The sequence below is a fragment of the Lolium rigidum genome, chromosome 1 (assembly GCF_022539505.1).
Source record: "Lolium rigidum isolate FL_2022 chromosome 1, APGP_CSIRO_Lrig_0.1, whole genome shotgun sequence".
NCBI classification, from domain to species: domain Eukaryota; kingdom Viridiplantae; phylum Streptophyta; class Magnoliopsida; order Poales; family Poaceae; genus Lolium; species Lolium rigidum.
This window is the reverse complement of record NC_061508.1, coordinates 84,004,988-84,012,494: the sequence shown is the minus strand read 5'-3', so window position 1 is coordinate 84,012,494 and position 7,507 is coordinate 84,004,988.

Below are 7,507 nucleotides of genomic sequence, written 5' to 3'. Positions count from 1 at the left end.
ACGCCACTGCGTAAATGGGTGGTTATAAAGGTGGGATTAAGTATCCGGAAAGTATGAGTTGAGGCATATGGATCAACAGTGGGATTTGTCCATCCCGATGACGGATAGATATACTCTGGGCCCTCTCGGTGGAATGTCGTCTAATGTCTTGCAAGCATATGAATAAGTTCATAAGAGACCACATACCACGGTACGAGTAAAGAGTACTTGTCAGAGACGAGGTTGAACAAAGGTATAGTGTGATACGGATGATCAAACCTCGGACAAGTAAAATATCGCGTGACAAAGGGAATTGGTATCGTATGTGAATGGTTCATTCGATCACTAAAGTCATCGTTGAATATGTGGGAGCCATTATGGATCTCCAGATCCCGCTATTGGTTATTGGTCGGAGTGAGTACTCAACCATGTCCGCATAGTTCGCGAACCGTAGGGTGACACACTTAAAGTTGGATGTTGAAATGGTAGAACTTGAATATGGAATGGAGTTCGAATATTTGTTCGAGTCCCGGATGAGATCCCGGACATCACGAGGAGTTCCGGAATGGTCCGGAGAATAAGATTCATATATAGGATGTCATTTTATGTGAATTAAAATGATGCGGAAGGTTCTATGGAAGGTTCTAGAAGGTTCTAGAAAAGTCCGGAAGAACCCACCTAGGAAGGTGGAGTCCACATGGGACTCCACCACCATGGCCGGCCAACCCTAGTGGGGTGGAGTCCCAAGTGGACTTCCCCATAAGGGGCCGGCCACCCCCCCTTATGGTAGGTGGAATTCCCACCTCTAGTGGGAATGCTAGCTTGGGAAGGTTTCCCACCATATGGAAGGTTTTGGGTTCGGGTCTTATTCGAAGACTTGTAGTCCAACACTTGGGGCTTCCACCTATATATAGAGGGCCAAGGGGAGGGGGCCGGCCACACCAAAGCCACAAGCTTGGCCGCCCCTATAGTGGCCGGCCACCCCCTCTCCCCAAACCCTAGCGCCCCGCTCCTCCACCATATCCCGCACGCTTAGCGAAGCTCCGCCGGATTTCTCCACCGCCACCGACACCACGCCGTCGTGCTGTCGGATTCAAGAGGAGCTACTACTTCCGCTGCCCGCCGGAACGGGGAGGTGGACGTCGTCTTCATCAACAACCGAACGTGTGACCGAGTACGGAGGTGCTGCCCGTTCGTGGCGCCGTGATCAAGATCTTCTACGCGCTTTTGCAAGCGGCAAGTGATCGTCTACCGCAGCAACAAGAGCCTCATCTTGTAGGCTTTGGAATCTCTTCAAGGGTGAGTCTCGATAATCCCCTCGTTGCTACCGTCTTCTAGATTGCATCTTGGCTTGGATTGCGTGTTCGCCGTAGGAAAATTTTTGTTTTCTATGCTACGTTCTCCTACGGTGGTATCAGAGCCGTGTCTATGCATAGATGGTTGCACGAGTAGAACACAATGGTTTTGTGGGCGTTTATGCTTATGTTGTCTTTAGTTTGAGTACTTTGCATCTTTGTGGCATAGTGGGATGAAGCGGCTCGGGCTAACTTTACATGACCGCGTTCATGAGATTTGCTCCACGCTTGACATGCAACTTGTATTGCATAAGTGGCTTTGCGGGTGTCTGTCTCTCCTACTATAGTGAAGATTCAATTTACTCTTCTATTGACAACACTAGTATCACCGTTGTGGTTGATGTTCGTAGGTAGATTGGATCTTACTCGAAAACCCTAAACCACGTTTAACTTGTTTTTGCAGGGTTTGGTGATGTGATATGGCCATAATGTGATGATGACTATGTATGAGATGATCATTATTGTATTGTGGCAACCGGCAGGAGCCTTATGGTTGTCTTTAAATTTCATGTTGAGTAGTATTTCAAAGTAGTTGTAATAGTTGCTACATGGAGGACGATCATGAAGACGGTGCCATTGACCTTGGTGCTACGCCGACGATGATGGAGATCATGCCCGTTGATGATGGAGATCATGTTCGTGCTTTGGAGATGAAGATCAAAGGCGCAAAGACAAAAGGGCCATATCATATCACATATGAACTGCATGTGATGTTAATCCTTTTATGCATCTTATTTTGCTTAGATCGCGACGGTAGCATTATAAGATGATACCTCTCACTAAAATATCAAGATAATAAAGTGTTCATCCTTAGTAGCACCGTTGCCAAGACTTGTCGTTTCGAAGCATCTCGTGATGATCGGGTGTGATAGAATCAACAAGTGCATACAACGGGTGCAAGTCAGTTTTGCACATGCGGATACTAAGGTGGCCTTGACGAGCCTAGCATGTACAGACATGGTCTCGGAACACGTGATATCGAAAGGTAGAGCATGAATCATATGATTGATATGATGAACACTTTGAGTGTTCGCCATTGAAATTACATCTTGTCTCGTGATGATCGGGCATAGGTGTGATGGATTTGGTTCGTGTGATCACTAAAACAATGCGAGGGATATTGTTTTGAGTGGGAGTTCACCTAGTTTTTAATTTTGTTAAATTAAAATTTGAACTCAATTTGTCATAAACATTAGTCTAAACTTTTGCAAATATGTTGTAGATATGGCGTCCTCAATCAATTTTAACCCAGTTCCTAGAGAAAGAAAAACTTAAGAGCAACGGTAGCAACTTCACCGACTGGTTCCGTCATGTGAGGATCTTCCTCAATGGCGGAAACTTGCAATATGTGCTTGATGCACCGCTAGGTGACCCTCCTGCAGAAACTAAAACCGATGAAGTAAAGAATGTTTACGCGACTCGGAAAACTCGGTACTCTCAAGTTCAGTGTGCCATCCTGTGCAGTCTGGAAGCCGATCTTCAAAAACGTTTTGAGCACCACGATCCACATGAGTTAATCAATGAGTTAAAGACTATCTTTGAGACTGTAACATCCCAAAATTTCAATAAAAGAAAATTAGCAAAATTCCAGAGAGCAAAATTTCAAACCAACAAAAACTTTTCTTTTTGCATATAGTACCATGCCTAGGACTTGTGCATTTGAGTGATATGCCATGATGATTGATAATATGTGTTTGTGCTATGATCTAAAACCTTAAGTTGATCATGAGAAGATCACCCAATAAATAAATCAAAAAGAGAAAAGAATCAAATAAAAGAAAAACCCTAAAACCCTCACATATGCCCTATGGCATCTTTATAAATTTTGACCCTAGACCAATTTGGTCTTCAGCACAAGTTGAATAATGACACTAAACACTTATTACAACTTTTGGAATCAAAGAATCACAAAGCAAATAATTCTCAAATGCAAAACTAGCTCACATAGGATAATGGTCAAAAATGGACAATTATAATCTGATCACTACTTTGAGCCACTGCCATTCAATCTTCTCAAACCAAATCTTGCTAACTCTTTGAACCATTTCAAAGTCAACATCAAGATGAACATTTTTTGTAAAGATCACCATGCCAAAATCATTCTTGATCAATATCTATGCTCATACAAAGTCTTAACTTTTTAACATATGCAACATTCTACACTTAGCCATTTTGGCCCATTTCTTGAAATCTAATTTTTCCACCACCACCTCAGATCACCTCTGGTCATTTACAACTAATACCAACACTCACATTTCAAAAACTTTTACCTTTTGAATTATTTCCAAATTGGAGAATTTTGCAAATTGCAAAATAGGACACTATTGCACACTATTGCAAATAGTGATCTAACCTAACCCTAACTACCCTAAACTACCACATTGTGTTCCCTGGTCCCCTTTCTCTCTCACACCACCATAGTAAACCTAAGGAGGGCAAGCCTAGCTTGCATGGCATGGCCATGCCGGCCCATGCCATCCATGCCGCACCCCCTCTCTTCCCCTTGCTTCCCAACCCTGGCCACCCTGCCTTTGCCCTCCACCTCACTCTACTGGATCACCTAGCACCAGCCACGGTCGAGGAGGAGCTCGACACTGGCCAGACCAGCGCGCGCCCAGGGCGGCCAGCATGCCGTGGACGTCGCACGAGAGCGCGCCACGGGCACCCACTGGCCACGCGCCGCGCAGCCCCTCTGCTCACGCCCTGGACCCCCTTTCTTCACCAAGCACGCCGCCGTGACACCTCAGCCGCGCCAGACACGCGCCCAGCCCCAACCCGTGACCGCCGGCGCCGGAGACGACAACATGTTCCCGTACGCGCCGCGGCCGTCGTGGAAGCAATGCGACCCAACCGAGCCTCCCCCGACCGCGCTGTCGCCGCCAAACGCATTGCCTGGACCCGTAGAGCACTGCCGCACCCTCGCCTAGCTCGACCGCTCGCCGGAGACGCCGCGAGCATGTCGACCACCACCCTGCCCCGCAACCCTCACTCGCTTCTATAAATACCGCGTTCCCTGGAAGCAACGGAGCACACCACCTCACTCCCCACCTTTCACCACTTCGCCTCGCACCGTTAGCCACCTTAATCGTCGCCGGAGCAAGGCCAATCGCAAGCTCGGAGCCGCGGAAGCCCTGGAGAAATCGCCATTGATCCAGGCCACCTCGAGCTCCGCCACTGCTACCAGCTGCTTCGCCGTCGCCCACACCTTCACCGCACACACTGCCCAACCTAGCTGGAGCCGCGGTGAGCTCTCCGACCCCCTACCCTCGCCGCCAACCTCTCTGCCTCTCGCCGGAGAAGACGACGCACCAGCGCCGTCCGATCCCGATCTAATCCTACGTCCCACGTTGAAACTTACCGTTTCGGGTTTAAACGCCCGCTGACAGGCGGACCCCACCCTGTCAGGCAGCCCGCGCGTCCGTGGACCGTGGTGGGCTGGCTTGGGCCGTTTTCAATTCCTTGGCCCGTTAAGATTTCCCGCCGGCCCTTTAATTCAAAATTCATTTAAATAAATTAGTTGAATTATCCCACTGGACCCAACTTTGAAATTCAATAGAAATTGTTGGGCTTGGCCAAATTTAGCAAATTTTATATATTTGGAAAGCTATTGAAATTATCTACAATATGCCACTGGTCTCATGACCAGATTCGTTGTAGAATTAATTCGACAAAAATAACAAGGCAGGGACTTTTCCCTACTCAATTAATTATTAAAAATCAAATAAAATAGATATTAAGTTAGTTCCAACTCTGGTAGTTCACATATTACTTACACTAATTGATTATGCAATAAAATGGTGTGGTCACCTTGCATGATCATGCCCTAGTTTAAGTAGTGGACAATATGGCTATTTTCCCTAAGTGATATTGTCCTAAAATATTATGCAAATCATATGAGGTGTCATACTTCATTTAAATCTTGTCTCAAATGAGTTCATGTGATGTTTGGACCCCTGGACCCAAACACTCTTATATGAATTACTTGGAGATTTAAAGCATGTGTAGTATTATTAAATGGTATGAGGTACTCACCTCATTTAAATCATTTTCTTAAAATGCTAAGTATGAAGAGGTTGACCTTGTTCAACCTAGGTCACATATTATGCATGAGAGAAATTAAATCTTAATAAGATAATGAGAGGAAGTTATATCTCTGAATAATTAAAAGTAATATGAGAGGAAATTATTTTTCTTAAATGATGAAAAGAACACATTCCCCAACTAAATAAGAATATGTGATGTTAGTTAAAGTGTGTACCTCATGAGTGTGCCTAGTTTAGTAAATTGTTTGGTATGATGATTGTGTACCCCGTATTCGTATTTTAGACGCTAGTACCGAGGAGTATCCGGAGGAGGAGGAGGTCTACTGTCAAGGAGAAGAAGACCACTTTGACCAGTTTCCCAACCAAGGCAAGATAATACTCTTGCAAAGTGCTAGCTCATCCTGAGCCAAGCACCACCCATTTACTGTATATTATGAGCCTATTTCCCAGTTTTATTTTTAAGTTTTACTTACTGTTATTTTGTACTGTTGATTCATAATTCAATAGGGTTAATGTTAGATTAGTACAAGAGTATCAAAGTTAGCCTAGAAGCAAAGCAAATTACTTAGCACCCCTCATCCTTAGATGCTAGTGCTAAATTAAATATGACTACTCTAGATGGGAACATGGTGGTGAAATAATGAAATGACTTTTGAAGGTGAATATGACTAAGAGAAGATGGTGATTTTTGATTAAAAACTAATATTGGTTTGGATGCGATACCTTTCCAATTATTGAGTACCCCCACAATACCTGATTATGGGTAAGGGCTTAACTAGAAGTTTATGTATCTTAGTATGAGTTCCCTCTGAACACACATCATAGGGGTTATGCCGAGGCTGCCTCCGTTGTTGAGAAATGATGTGAATTGAAGTAAATTGTACGGCCAAGCCCTGTGCAGTTCTCAGGTTGACAGTTGGTCTTCACTGGGAGGCCAAGCTCATGGGGAGAGGTGCTCATACTAGGGTTAGTAAATGAAAGGTTATGGTTGATGATCCGCGTCATCGTGTTACGATGATTCGGGGTTATCCCGACGGATGAAATCAAATGTTGTGGCACAAGTGTGCAACCTCTGCGAGTGTAAATCTATTCGAATAGCCGTGTCCACGGTTACGGACGGTTGGAAGGGCCATACAGTTTCCAGTATTAGACTTTGATCATGTTGTTGAAATGAATGGTGAATGGTGACTTGATTATTTTGAAAACACAACAGAGTTGCGGGAATGACACTAATGTTCCCACTTGAGTTAGTTAGCACCTGAATAAGTCTTTAGTAAATACTTGTGAACTAAAACTAGCTTTATGCAAAGAAACTAGAGCTTAGCACCCCCTTACTAGAAATGTTAGCACTTACACTAGTATTAGTTTGCGAGTACATAAAGTACTCACGTGCTGTGTCCCCTGGCTATTCAAATGGCCAGACTATGAAGAGGAGCAGCGGTACGAGGAGGACGGTCGGCAGGAAGTCTACAACAACTAGGAGTCTGCTAACGTCAAGCGTTGGCCTGTGGACTATAGAGTCCTTGTATCTTACGCTTCCGCTATGAACTTGTGTTTGTTCGTTGATCAGTTCGTTGATCATTAGATCAACTATTTGTGTAATATGGATCATGTGATTCCAATTTGTAAGACTTTATGAGTTGTAATGAATGATGACTGTGATACTTAACTATTATGCCTCGCAACAACAATATTCCTGGGATTGCGATGTATGACATAATAGGCATCCGGACTTAAAAATCCGGGTGTTGACAAGTTGGTATCAGAGCCATTGTTTGACCTTAGGAGACCCTAGTTTAGTATGGACGTCCTGAAAAATTTAGTTTCTAAAACAAATTGAGTGAATACTTGGGAAAAACTTACTCATTCTCTTTCCTACCGGATCTTTTCAAAAAAATGATGATCATGCTCTTCCTTTTAAATACACCTAAAATATTGCCACACTTAGTCACATCTCTAACTTACTCATCCATTTCACTTTCAGATGGAGCCCTACGTCCAGACGGAGACCTACGATCTGGAGAACGGAGGAAGTCTGGTGTTCGAGCGCGACTTGTACCTTGTGTCCGAGAGGCTCGAACGTCCACCTCCCCAGTTCCATGGAGTCCGGATCCACGACACCCCCACCGG